General features: G+C 47.7%; 1 protein-coding gene across 12 annotated transcripts in view; it reads left to right on the top strand.

The window, feature by feature from the left end:
- The first annotated feature begins 5775 nt into the window (after positions 1-5775).
- The window catches only part of PHF21A (PHD finger protein 21A), a 135926-nt gene continuing 128284 nt past the window's right edge, over positions 5776-13417 (top strand). For 9 of the 12 annotated variants that reach the window (XM_076344574.1, XM_076344579.1, XM_076344571.1 and 6 more), the window contains exon 1: positions 7833-8138. The gene's annotated coding sequence lies outside the window, so the exon portion shown is untranslated. Of the gene's footprint in view, positions 5792-7124; positions 7388-7832; positions 8139-13417 lie in introns of those variants that run through there. The other 3 variants (XM_076344572.1, XM_076344575.1, XM_076344573.1) reach the window with 3 other exon arrangements.

Genomic DNA, 13417 nt, shown 5'->3' on the forward strand with positions numbered 1-13417 from the left:
CCTAGTTAAAGAGAACTGAATTGCTTTTTAGGTGCTCCATCCACTCAAACCCCAGGCTCTTTATGTATCTAGTAATGATATGGAAGGATTTAGGAGCCAAATTTATGCAAATATTTTTGAAAACCACAATCAGCATTTAAATTTGAAGTACTTAACATTCTGAAATTATCATCATCACCTAGTTTTCCTAAGGCACCTTGGTTCCCCGCCTCTCCCCTGTAGTGACCTTTTAAATTGTATGTTCCTCAGGGCAGGCTCTGCTTTATCACGTCTCTCCTGCAAGGTGCCAAAATGACCATTAACACCTAAAAGAACTAAAAAGACACGACGTCCTGTCTACTGGTGTTGTACCGTTTATAGGAACGGACATTTTTTTGTGGATGCTCTTTGCCGCAATGTCTGATTTGTGTGCATGTGGCAGGTCTACCTGTTGAGATGTCTATACGCCTGTGTTACAACCTGGTAGCTGCTGTCATGGTCTACGGCTTGTGCCTTTTGGTTTACCACTCTGCACTTTACCTCTGCTTATCAGGTTAATGACACACTGAAATGCTCCCTTACAAAAGTTGCCATTTCCTTTCAGTGAGTCCTTGAAAACTTACTCAGCAGTTTCATTTCCATCAACAGCTTTCCAATTCTACTAAACTTTCTCTGCTCCAAGCTCCCCAAAAATAAAAGTGAGAGAATTCTGCTGAAGGCATTTGGAAAAGGGTATTTTGATGGAGACCAGATATCCCTAATCACTAGCGGTCCAACAATCTCCAGCTGAAAAATTTAGCAGGGTCACCGACGTTACAACATATCAGCCTGAATTAGGGGGCATTACATTGTTTAACAAAAAGGGTGATGAGCCAAAAAGAGCTTCTTTTACCTGATAATGGACCTGCAATTGCTACTAGGATACTTCATACTGCTGGCTTAAAAATGAGTAACTGTTCCCTGGACCGTTCGCATCTTGGCACACAATTTCTAGCTCATTGTGATTCTAAAGAATGTACGGGATCTGTAAGCGTGCTTAGTCAGCCTGGCCAGCCACCTGAGAGCCATGAGCAACGTCCCCTTTATGACTGCTCACATCTACTTAAAGAGAAAGATAAAAAAAGGGCAAGGAAACCCATTCCTCTTGATTCCCAGAGACAGTATCTCTGCTCAGATCTTCCTTCAGTCTGGAAGCGGCCAGACCACCAGACTCTCCGAAAGCAGATGCACCTCCAGAAGCAGTGAGCAATGGCTTGTGAAGGGTAAGATACACTCTGGCCTCCCCAAATTGCAGATCTGATACAGAATTACTGGTTGAAATAGCCAGCATTTTGCTGGAGGTCAGATTAGATAAGGAGCCACCAACTTTCCTGACTTTGCATACCGAAGCCTTAACATAACTGAAACGCTAAGAGGGGAGCCAAGGAAGAAGAGCTCTGGGAGCTGCCGGCAGGTACGAGACGATGGTGGGTCCTCACAAGTGCCCCCTGCTCTCTGGTGCAACAGGCCAGGCTACCCCCTCTGTGCTACAGTCCTCTACTTTCTGTACAAAATAACCGGCATCTCCGATAAGCAAACCAGTAAGTAATCAGGGGAGGAGAAAGCGAGATGGGGTCATCCTTTCAAGGCTAACCTCGGAAGAGCTTGCAACCCCAGTGAAATCCCACTATAGATGCAATGCCGCACTGCGCTGACAGGCCTTCCCTGGCTCCGCTGCTGGGGGCGGCCTGGAGAACGTGAATTTTGCAAAAGGAACAGGGCAGCCCAAATGCTGAATTACCTTTCCTGGAATACAGATCCCAGGCAACGCACTCCTATGTGCGTTTTTAGCTCACCCAGTCAAGTGCTGCCTCCCAGGCAGAGCATCAGAAGAGCGAGATTTGCAGCTGCACCGCTCCCGGCTGGACCGACCGACAGCTGCCAAGTGAGCGAGTCCTTTCGGATGGGCCAGGGTAAACAGGGGTCTGCTTCATTGGCTGCTGTAAGCAATAGCTCCTATGTAAGGCAATAATCCGTGGTCAAAGTCGGAGGTTGTTATGTTAAGCAATGCAGTTTGTACTTAGGCTGATGTCCTTAATGGCGAGTGTCTCGCGTGCGTCATGTTTTCAGCCTCTGGTTTAGACCACTGGTCTAAACCGTCTGCTTAATTTTCCTTATCGTCTGGAAGTGAGCGATGCCCTATCCTCCCCTGACCCTGGGAAAGAGGAAGGTATTTGCTTGTAGAAGGAGCTCTCTGCCTGGATCCTGCTGGAGAGATAACCCCGTGTTCAAACACCAATGAGAAAAACGGGCAGGTTCCTGACCGTTTTCTTAGGCTGGGGTATGTCTTGCCTGAAACGGTCTTGTGGCTTTCTCTTTTAAGCACGGCTGCACAGGCTATCTCCCCTCTTATTTGCAGCCATCTAGCATCCCTGCCAAAAGCACAGAGAAAAACAGCAATAGGCAAGTAACTAACTTGTAGTTTATTTTTTAAGGTAGTTTTGTTGCTGAAGAGAAGGTGCTATGTGGCTACTCCGCTGTCAACTTAATCTGTGACCTGTAGCTCAGGAGCCTTTGCACTTGCTGCTAATTCCTTTTAACACGAGTTGCTACAAGACTGTTTCTGCATGTTAACTAATGTCTTCTCGGATTTTGCTCTAAGTATTCTCAGCAGACAGCACTGTAAGATGGGCTGGGTATAGCAAAGCTAGCACGTTATGATGTAACTTGTTATTTTGAACACTTATTACAATGATTGTTAGTAACGACAATTGATTACTCTTGAGATGCCTCTGCATTAATACTTTACACAGACTGCCCTGCTTTCTCTGAAATTCACCCAAACTGGTGAAATAACATTCAATGAGAAACATCATCATTGAGCAGCTGCTTGCAAATTCTCATCGAAAACCTGTTGATTTTTGTGAGTTTTCCGCTAACTTTGGGAAGGCTTCAGATTTGCCTTGTACTGGTAAGTGCTTTTAGGAAACAAACTTGGAAAAGGGGGCTGGGTGAGTATTCAGGGTGATGCGATCAAGTAGAAAGTGGAAAATCTGGACAAACTGAACTACGACTTTTGATGAGCAGCACGAATACCAATGCATTTGGAAGCAGAGGTGCGGAGGGTAACTTCGTGCACAAAGACTCAGAAAGCAAAGGAGGAAATTTTTTTCCTAGGCTTCTAGCAAGGTTTCCTTTCACTGCAAGGAAAGCGTGATAGATCTCTCTCTACGAAGCCAGCAAACAAAACCAGCCAGTTTATTCAAGCATTTAGCTGTGCATCTGGTGGTACCATCGCTTCCGATTTCAGACATGAAACAACTTCTAATGCTACTAGAAGGTGAACGCTACACATACACTTACGAAGGCCCTTTTTGCTGATGTGGAAGTGAAGCTAAGTAGCACGGAGGCTGGGACCACTCCTCTTCATCATCGCAGGTCTGAACAAAGGAGTGGTGTATGTATGTGCGCCGTTTTTAAAGGAAAAACTTTCAGCATGTCTGTGATAATCAGGATCTGTGGCTTAAACTGCTGAGTTCAGGGTACAAAATGGTCCGAGCCACTCTACCTGGCTGTGACCCTAAGATCACTGTGGGTAGCGCGCACTGAATACAACCGGTATTGTGAGATACCCATCACACTCTGAGTCCTAAGACAAACCATGTAAAATTTCTTTGCATATCTACGGCAACAGCTAGTGATTATTTTTTTCTTTGAACTTTGTCCAAAGTTCATCTCTAAAACAAACTTTAGTCAAACTGCGCGTATTGACTCCTCAGCAGAATAAACATGCTGAATCTCTAATAACCAGAAAGATAAAACCCAGTGAAATAAACATGCTTTACTCGGTATTTATTTTTCTGGTGCCTCTATCAAAAACTCTGAAGGACAAAAGCAACTCTGGTCTGATGGTTTTCAGAGTAAGCCGACTCCTCTTCCTGCTTCAAACCCTAACTGAAGGTAAAATTAAAATCCAGGCTGTTGTCTGTGTTGTAACACTCGGCCTCCACGACTTGAACTGCCGGTAGTAAAAGTTTACATGGAGGGGAAAAAATCTGAGTATTGGGGCTGGGATTTTCAGAGGGGTTTAAAAACTGGTTACGGACTCGAGACTGGAGGGGTGAGAGGAGGGAGGGGGCTGGACGGTCCCCCAGCCCCAAGAGAAATCTCAGTAAACTAACGTGCAGATCTGACAGTAATCGACCTGATCCCCGTATTACTTGATCTATTGAGCGGCCGTAGAAGTAAAGTAGAAAGACGTATAAAAAGCAAATATATATTAATTAAAAATTGTGTAATATTTTTATTATACTAACCAGAACACTTCTCATCACAGTTGGACATGTTAGAAAACCTACTGTGATGGCTGTTAGATGTTTGGTAGTTCCATGCACGTGACCTTACCTGTTAACCCATGAACGGTGCACCTACCAGTACCTATTTAATGAGCACCCTGGTATTTTCTGAGTGTTTATTTTTTTAGTATTCCATCAACCCTGCTGTTCAGAAGCATACCTGGCTTGCCAAAAAAAAAAAAAAAAGGGAAAAAAAAGGGGGCGTAGGAGAGATTGCCTCAAAAATAAAAAGCCAAACAATGTGGCAGTAAAAAAAAAAAAGGCATTTTTGGATGACTCTATCTGCTTCGTACCTTTTCCTTTTTGTGCCTTTAAGGTTTGTGTCTTCAAGTTTGTATCTACAAACCCACAGGCTAGAAACCTAACTAAAAAAACCCCAAACCTGAGTCTCTTGCATAACTGTCTAAGTCCAGGAGCTACAGCTTTAAGAAAGGCACCAAACGTTGTAAAGTTCACAATTAAATCACACACAGCTCGGCAACCAACTGATGGAAAAAGAAGTGGAAAATTAACAGTAATTAAATAAACAATGGCTTGGTAGCCCAATTTTTTGACAGTTGAGAGGGAACCTTGCTGTAAATCGCCGCTCACATTGAGCACACCAGAATCCTCCAGACGATAAAACTCTGCATTACTGACCAATTACGACGAGTCCCCGAGTTACTCATCATGACTGCTTTATGGATTCAGTTTCACAACATAATAATGAGTTCATCGTGGTTTCCTGAAGCATCTGCAGAGATAATGCAAACACTTACTTTTCTTCCCAACTTGCGAACATTTTGAAGAAATAAAGCGATGCAGAAGGCTGTTAAAAAAAGATCGGTTTTGCATTGCATCAAACCCGGCTTTCTGTGAGAGCTCATGCAAATCCCGCAGCGTCCAGGACACGTCCCGCTGCTTTAGCAATGGTGGCTCCAATATAAAGGCGAGGTTTTAAGTATTTCTGAGGCTCTGGAGACTTTCGGAAGCCGGAGACGCGCAGGGGGTGCACGCCATGCCTGCAGCTTAAGCTAGTTTATTGCAGATGAGCAGCGATCCTGCACGGGTTGGCCGCTTGGGTTTGGGCAGCCCCCAGCAGCCCATTGTGCTGTGGCTGGAAACTGGGGGGGACGATGGTCCCCGAGCTGCCTTCTCACGCGGACCCAGAAACGTACGTGGGTCCGCGTACGCGAGGAGCCTTCCCTTCTCTGGCGTTTTGATCCTAACGGCCCCCCGAGTAAAATCCACGTTTATTTGCCTTTCATGTCAACGGGCACCGCAGACACCTTAAAATTCATGATATGTAACTTCACTGCTTTGAACCTGCCTATAAAACTTTCTGACTCGCAGCGATTTTTTTTTTCTTTTGGGAGGGGAATTAAAAGAGGAAGGGGAGGAAAAAAAAAGAAAAAAAAAAAAGGCAGGGAAAGCTGATGCGCTGCCGTTCCCCGCGGCTCGCACGAAAGCAAATGGCAGCATCACCCGGCACTGGAGTAGTAAGTGAATAAATAAATAAGCAAACCCCACTGCATGAACGGCAAGGCGGAAAGCAGCGGCGGAGGCCAGCGGAGGAGAGGAGAGGAGAGGAGAGGAGGGAAAACCCTGCCCGGCCGCACGGCGAGCGGCTGCGCTATTGCTGCGAATAACATGGCAGGGCCGGCGATGCGCCGGGGAGAGAGGGGAGGGGACGGGAGGGGACGGGAGGGAAGGGGAGGGCGGCTCTTCCCGGGCGCCCCGCGGGCTGCCGTGGGCGCGGGGCCGGGCGGCCCGGCCGCGCATCCCGCCGCGGTGCATCAGCAAAGCCCCTTGCATGGGGATGAGGATGCCGGGCTTCCTCCCCGCCCCCCCCCCCCGCCGCAGCGGCAGCTTCCTGCGCGCGCCCCCCGCGACCCCCCCCCCGCGGCCCTGTTGCATCAACTTCCTGTGCGGAGCCCCTCGCGGCGGGGCCCCGCGCGGCTCCTCCCGCCCGCCCCAGCTTCCTGCGCGCGGCCCCGCGCCCGCCCGGCCGCGCGCCCGCCCGGCCGCGCGCCGCCCCCGCCGAGCCCCGCGCGTCGGCCGGCCGGGCGGGGGGAGGGGAGGCGGCGGGGGTGGGGTGGGGGGGTGGTGGGGGGGGCGCGCGCCGGCCGAGCCCCCCCTCTCACTCCCTCCCTCATCTGCGCGCCCCCCCGCCCGGTAGCGGCGGAGCGGCGGGGGCGGGGCGGGGCGGCCGCCCGGTGCCCCCTGCTGCCGCGGCCGGCGGCGCCGCTCCGGCAGAGTTTGGTGCCCTACTTCACTCTACTTTAGTTTCACTCACTTTACATCCGGGCTTTTTCCCTAGGCAATGGGTGCCGCAGCACAGCCCGTTCCTTAGGCAAAGGGAAATAAATTCGCCGCACCGACACGTCAAGTAGTCCCCCTCAGGAGGAGCCGTCGAGCCCGCCCTCCCGCCTCCCCCCGTCCCCGTCCCGGGCCCGGCCGGCGGCGCCCCGCCGCCGTCGCGGGGTGTTGGGGGGCGTGGGTCCGCCGGTCCGGGCTCCCCCCCCCCCCCCTTCCTCCGCGGGTCTCCGGCGCCGGGCCGGGCCGGGCCGGGCCGGGGCGGGCGGGGGCGCGCGCGGCGGCGTGTCGGGAGCGCGCCGCAGGCAGGCAGGCAGGCAGGCAGGGAGGCCGGCGGCGGAGGGATCCCGGCGAGCGGTGCTGCGGCCGGGCCGGGTGAATGGGATTGAAGAAGAGTTCAGCTTCTCGGCTTGTTTTTGTGTCACAGTTTCTCTCCTCCTGCGCCTCTCCGGCTTCGTGCCTCCCTCCCCGCCCGCCCCCTCCTCCCCGCCGCAGGAGGAGCCCCCCGCGGAGAGGGGGAAGGAAAAGGACCCCACAGAGGCGAGAGCGAGCGAAGAGGAGGAGGAGAAGGGAGCAACCTACCATCTTCCACTCCCCGCTTAGCTTAAAGAAAGTGAGAGGAGGAGAGAGAGAGAGGCGCCCAGAAGAGGGGGACAGGGAGGCCGGAGGAGCGGCGGCGCCGGCACCCTCCCCCTATGAAGAAGAGTCCTCCCCCTCACAGAGAGGTCCTGCCAGGGGGACCCCGGCCGGCCCGCAGCAGCACCGCCGCCACCAGCAGGGTGTAGTATCCCACCTTTCGGATTCGCCTCCTCCTCCTCCTCCTCCTCCTCCTCCTCCCTGCCCCCCCCCGCCCCCCGGGCGCCGTCCCCCCCCCCCTCCCCCCCGCGCCCCCCGCCGCCGCGGGGCTGGGGGCGCCGAGGATGGCGGCGGCTCGCCCGGCACTCTCCGGCCAACTTGGCGATGAGGAGCAGCAACTTCGCCGCGGCCCCCGGCCCCTCCCTCGGGGGGGGTGGGGGGGAAGAGCGGAGCGTCCCGGGGCGCCGCCGCGGCCCCCCGGCCTCCCCGTCGGGCGCCGGCAGAAGTTTGCGAGCGGGAGCGGGAGAGGTGGAGGAGGGTGACACTTGGGGTAAAAGGAGGAGGTGACACATTGGGGTTGGGGGGAGGAGCAGGGGAAGGAGATGACACATTGCACTGGGGATGGGGTGGGGGAGGGAGGCTTATCCCCTCCCCTCCGGTTTCCTTCAGGATGATTATTTCCAGGCCCTTTTCTCTCGGTCGGGTCTTTCGCTGCGATGCTGTCGGGGAAGTTTTATTATTATCTGGGAAATGATGCCGCTTTCGGTGATGGATAATTCGTAGTAAAACCGCTGCTGCGGGTTTTTTGTGGCGCTTTTTTTTTTTTTTTTCCCCTCCCTCCTTTCATTCGTCTTTGTGGCCCGAGCAGCGCCGGGAAAATTCCGTTTCTTCTGCAACTTGTTATTCTGGAGCCGGGCCTGCCCCCCTCGCCCTGGGGCTGCTCTTCCCGCACAGGTACGGAGCTCGGGGCCGGGGCGCCGCTGGGGTTTCCCACTCCTGCTCCGGCACGGCTGCCGGCATTGGGGACGGCCACTTATTTATTTTTATTTTTTCCCTCCCTCCTGCGCCTGTGTAGGTGGAGTGGGGCTCTATGTGGGACTCTGCCATTTGGTGTAGTCCTCTTGTGCATGCTCCTTTCTTCACTTGCCTTTCTGCGTGTTTTGTTTTTTTTTTTTTTTGTGCTGTTGTGTGTTTTGTTTTTTCTTTTCTTTATTATTCCGAGCTTCACTGTCGGTAGAGCTTTTTCCCCAACCACCTCTGCAGTTTGGTGGGTGCTGACGGGATTGTACGCCGAGGTTTTTAGGTGAATTTGTATTGGATTAATGCATGGAGCTCTTCATTCAACTTCTCAAGTGTCAAAAAATGAGGCTATGAACAGATGTGTTTCAATATGGAGAGATTTCCAAGTTCCTAATTCTTGGGGGTGGAGGAAAGAGTGCCATTGGAGAGTGGCTTTTGTTTTCGATTGGTGAACAAATGTCATCACATTTCAGTCACGTGCTGTAATATTCTTTGTTCAGCTATCAAAGTATGATATCTGCTACACCTGTTCCCACTTTTTAATTGTAAGTAACGGTGATTGCCTGCAAATCTTACAGTTGTGGATAGGAGCACTTGCCTTCTTTCTCCCCCTCCTACCCCCTGGATGTTTGTTTGGGCCCAAGTGCTGAGCTTGACAATGAACTTTTGTTCACTGTGGAGACTGCATGTAAAAAGGTCCCACTGGGGGGTAATAACTTGCGTGTCACGAGAAAGTTGTGTGCTGTGATGTACAGTAGGTAGGTCTGAGCGTGGAAAAATCAGGTGGGGACATGCGCTCAGTCATGGCAGGGCTCTAGTAAGGGGTAGGTAGGCTCCTTTGGGCCAGTGAAGTTTTCTTAACTAGATATGCTGTTGCTTGTTATCAGGTTAAAGGACAGATACTCCCATACACCCATATCGATAGATAGATACATCTGTTTTGCTTAGCTGTAGATTTTCAGGTATCAGAAATAGAAAGGATTTTGGCTGTCTCTTTACTTCTTTTTTTCCTTCATTGTGCTCACTTCTAACAATGAAAACACCTGCTTAGTTTCAGTTTTGTAAGCCAGCTTCCTCTGGCTTTCCTGTGCTTGCCCGGAGCTAGCTGGTGAGGCTGGATATGCTACATAGCGAGGGAATGTTTAACTTTGATGAAAAGAGGCTTATTTTGGGGCTTAATTTGTGAAGAAAATAGCATGCTTTTCAAAGCGGTGGGGGGGGGGGGGAACCAAACACCAACCCTAGAAATCTAAAATTCATGACTTCTACCTGGTTAACGCGTAACGCTAAAACTTTTATATTAAGCTTGTTAGTGATTGTGTATAATATAACTTCATCGTTTATATTTAAATAGTGACATTAAGTTATTAGTAAGAACAGGATCTTAAAGAAAGAAACAAAAAATGTACATAACTACCCATATTAGTTGGAGAAGTTAATTACCACACTTTAGTAGAAAGATCACAGGCTTTGGGAATTTTATTTATATCTGGGCATGTTTCACGATAGCTGAATGAAACTGTTTCTTTGGGGGCATTTATTATTATTATTTTCTAGAAAGGAATTCTGTAGCTCAGTAAGTGAAACTTTAAAACTGTATTAAAAAAAAAATAGCTGAAGTGCTTCTCGCATGTTTTTAAACCTTTCAACCTTACTGTGGTAGAGAAATCAGATTATTTTTACGATAGTTACATCAGCTAGAAGTTTGAGCTGATACAGAGGGAGTATGAAGCAACCTCTTTATCCATTGATTTCATGTTGCATAGTAGCATGTATAGAGTATCACTTCAAGGTGTTGAGAGACCGGTTGTCCAGCAGAAGGTAGGTGCTTGCTCACTGAGTACTTACCACTAGCTGGATGTCAACTATGTCATACCCCAAGTTTTTAGCCGTACTGACCTGAGCAACAAGAAACTTGGAGTGGATCCCATTATGGGTTTTAGTGCTTTTTTGGTTAACTAACAAAGCTAACATGGTGTATAATTTAAAATGTCACATTAAGGAATATTTTGTTATTAATAATTATTTTACCATTAGTCACTATAAGATTTCTACCTGAAAGCTTTTAATCTTTGCTCTTCTGTATGTGCATCCTGAACTGGATTTGTTGTGAGGCGAAAGAAGGCAGTTGAAAGTGTTTTTTTCCCTTTAGGGGATGAAAATAGGAAACTTTCCTTCAAAGAACTTAAGGCAAAAGTAAGAAACTGAAACTTATGCGGCTCAGAGAAAAATGCTGTTGTGTTTTCCAGCTTCAACAGTAAGATCTCTGCTTTCAGTTTAGGTTTTGTAAAGATCTCTCTTCACCCTAGGCCATTCAGCTTCAGCTGTGTTTCAAGCATTGGGCCTAAATAGTTCTTACTCCAACTTTACTTCTCTTTTTTAGGGATGAGGTTTTGTGTGTGTCTGTTAAATGTCACTGTAGAAATTATAATTAAAAAAAAAAATCCTTGGACTGGATCTGTACAAAGGAGACCGTTTTCATGCATTTTTGTGTTTTTTGTTTTTTTCTTTTATGGCGCCTTAGAAAGTTGTGAAATTCTGTGTGCAGTTGGAAAGCTTTAATTGTGAGCCCGGCTATCACTTGGGTTGTTCATGCAGTTTGTTTATAATGGTCATAATTGCATATGAACACATCGTAGCTGTTCATTTCCTTTATACTTATTCTCAAAGCCCTGAAGAACTGTATTCGGTCAAATGAATTGATACTACTGGAATTTGTTTACAACAGATTTCTCTTGCATTTCAATATCAGTTTGTAAGAACCTTGATAGACTCTTATTTCGTGTGTTACGGGCATTTTGCGTGGGTACCAGAAACTCAAGATGAACATCATGTGAGAAACACATGTTGGTGACTTAACCTTTTTACTATTGTTTTGGGTTTGTTTGTTGGTTTTGCTTGTTTAAAATCTTCCAGAAAGAACTTCGTAGTGTGATAGGGCTTTGCTTTTCGGAGGACCATCGCACAGTGATGTGAGCTGTAAAGCAGACCAGCCTTCAGGAGAGGCTCCTTGTGTAGAAGGGGCAGCGCTAAAAACCTATTATTAAGCTTCTAATAGTATTTCTTTACTGTCCCCTTCGCCCTTTATGCTTACAACTGTGCAGTCACATGCATAGCTGTATACTAGAAGTGTAAGACTTCACAAAAGGCCTGGCTCCTGTATGTTCGTGAATTGCCCTTGTTCAATTACTCTGTGCCAGAAAGCAGCTCACATCCTGTTTCTGATGTATTTTAACTGCACAAAGGTTATTTAGGAACAAACCATATACTGGAAAGGTGGGGCAGTGTGCAGAAGGGTTTTGAGATGTCTGCCGAATGCAAGGGGCAAGATATTTACTTCTGTACCCTGTAAATAGAGGGTGAACTGAAGGATAGTTTTTATAGGTAACTTGCATTAATATTTCATGTTCAGTACAGCACAAAGCCAGTGTCTGGCTTGTGCTGGTGGTAGAGATATGCATTATGCAGGTAAAAAAGAAGTTTATTTACATTTGAGGGGGAGGAACTTCATATTTTCTTATTTTCCTTTTTTTTTTCCTTATTGCAAATACAGTCTCATTTAAAAAAAAACAAACCAACCCCTGTGTTTCTCTTATAAGTTTTAAATAATTTATGGCTCCTGCACCTTACCAAGTTCCTCACTGAATTAAAATTGGTAAAGTATGATTTTAAGTTTGTTTGACTCTGCTTTTGTTATGTCAAAACCTCACAAAAGCAAAGTGGTGAGTGTAGATATAGAATGGCTATAAAATGTACAAAAATCAAAAGAGGTTTTAAAAATGTACTTAGTGCTGAGGAAAGGTGCACTTGTGTGACAATTAGACTTTACAATTAGAATCACCTGTCCTTAAAGTAATTTTTAAAGCTGTAGAAAGTTCTGAAAGGTCCCTTCCTTTGGTCTGAGACGATTGCCATGCCTACTGCCCTAACAAAGCCCCAACTTTACCACAGAATCTTTTGTTTTAATACTTTGATCGTCCCGGGCTTTTAAGGAGAAAATGCGCTCCTTGGTGTAGGCTTCTCTGCAGCATTTATTTTCTGTTTTGCTGTTTACATCATTTTAATATCTCTGCTGGAATTATCTAGTAGCCTGTGCCTTAAAAGCTCTTTGCCTAGATAATTTGACCTATTATTCGTTCCCTCTTACCTGAGATTTCTTGTTCATTGTTATTGCGAACACTCACGCTTTGGTTAGAGATTGTATGCTCAAGGCATGCTTTAAAAAACCCACACGAGAACTGTCCCCCCCTCAAATACTACTACCCCCCCCAGCCCTAGCCTGATGTTTGTTGTTACTGGTGGGAATGCATTTATAGATAGTACATAAGGAGTGAGGCTCTGCTTAACACGAGCTCTGTTGTAGGCCATGTTCACACAGCTTCTAGGCTTTTTTAATGTCAGATTTCTTAAAATGTGTGTTTTCCAGATTCTGCCTTTCCACCTGACAGTACTGTGCTTGTAGGACAAAAGGGAATGTTACCAAGTTCACTTACTACAGAAATTGTGTTGCGTACCTCTTAAGTGAGGGACTCTACCATTGCATGTGTAACTAGAAATATGTTTTGAAAATGTAGCCGGTGCGTTTCTTGATTGGGAGTACGGATACATGAATGGTTAAAACAAACAAGGGCAGATTTGAGCCTGTGACTCTAAGATGGCCTGTGCTTGGTCTCGGTCCCCAGGCCTGTGAGAGAACTCTAGCAGAGCAGCTGAGCTTACAGTCGGTTCATTTTCGTTGTTTCTGCCTGCGAAATACAAGCTGTCAGTGTGAAAGGGAGAAGGAACATTGATTCCTTCCCTTGTTCCCCTCCAACCTTGCAGATCCAAGCATCGTTAACTATGTGGATCCCAAAGGCAGCGTAGTTGCAAATAGTTAATTGAAGAGATCAAGTGGTATCCTATTAAAGCTTTAAATTGTTTTAACAAAACTTCTGAGTAATCGCAATAATTATTTTCTGATAAGCTGGCTGATAGTAACTATGGCAACAGCTGTCTTTGGCCTATGGACAGTATTGCTGTATTGACAAAACCTTTAGATGCTCCTGAGGCCTCTTGCCTCTCTAGGGAAGTGCATTAGGATGTCTTTCAGGTGACTGAAGTGTCACCGTTTGTCTTTCTGTTGCAACAGGACATTGTCTTTCTCTTGGGTCATAGTCTTGGTCCTTTTTCTCTTGCATGTTTTTGTGGGTGCTGCCTGCTAGCCTGGAAAAGCT

This window comes from Aptenodytes patagonicus, chromosome 7 (assembly GCF_965638725.1).
Source record: "Aptenodytes patagonicus chromosome 7, bAptPat1.pri.cur, whole genome shotgun sequence".
Taxonomy (NCBI): domain Eukaryota; kingdom Metazoa; phylum Chordata; class Aves; order Sphenisciformes; family Spheniscidae; genus Aptenodytes; species Aptenodytes patagonicus.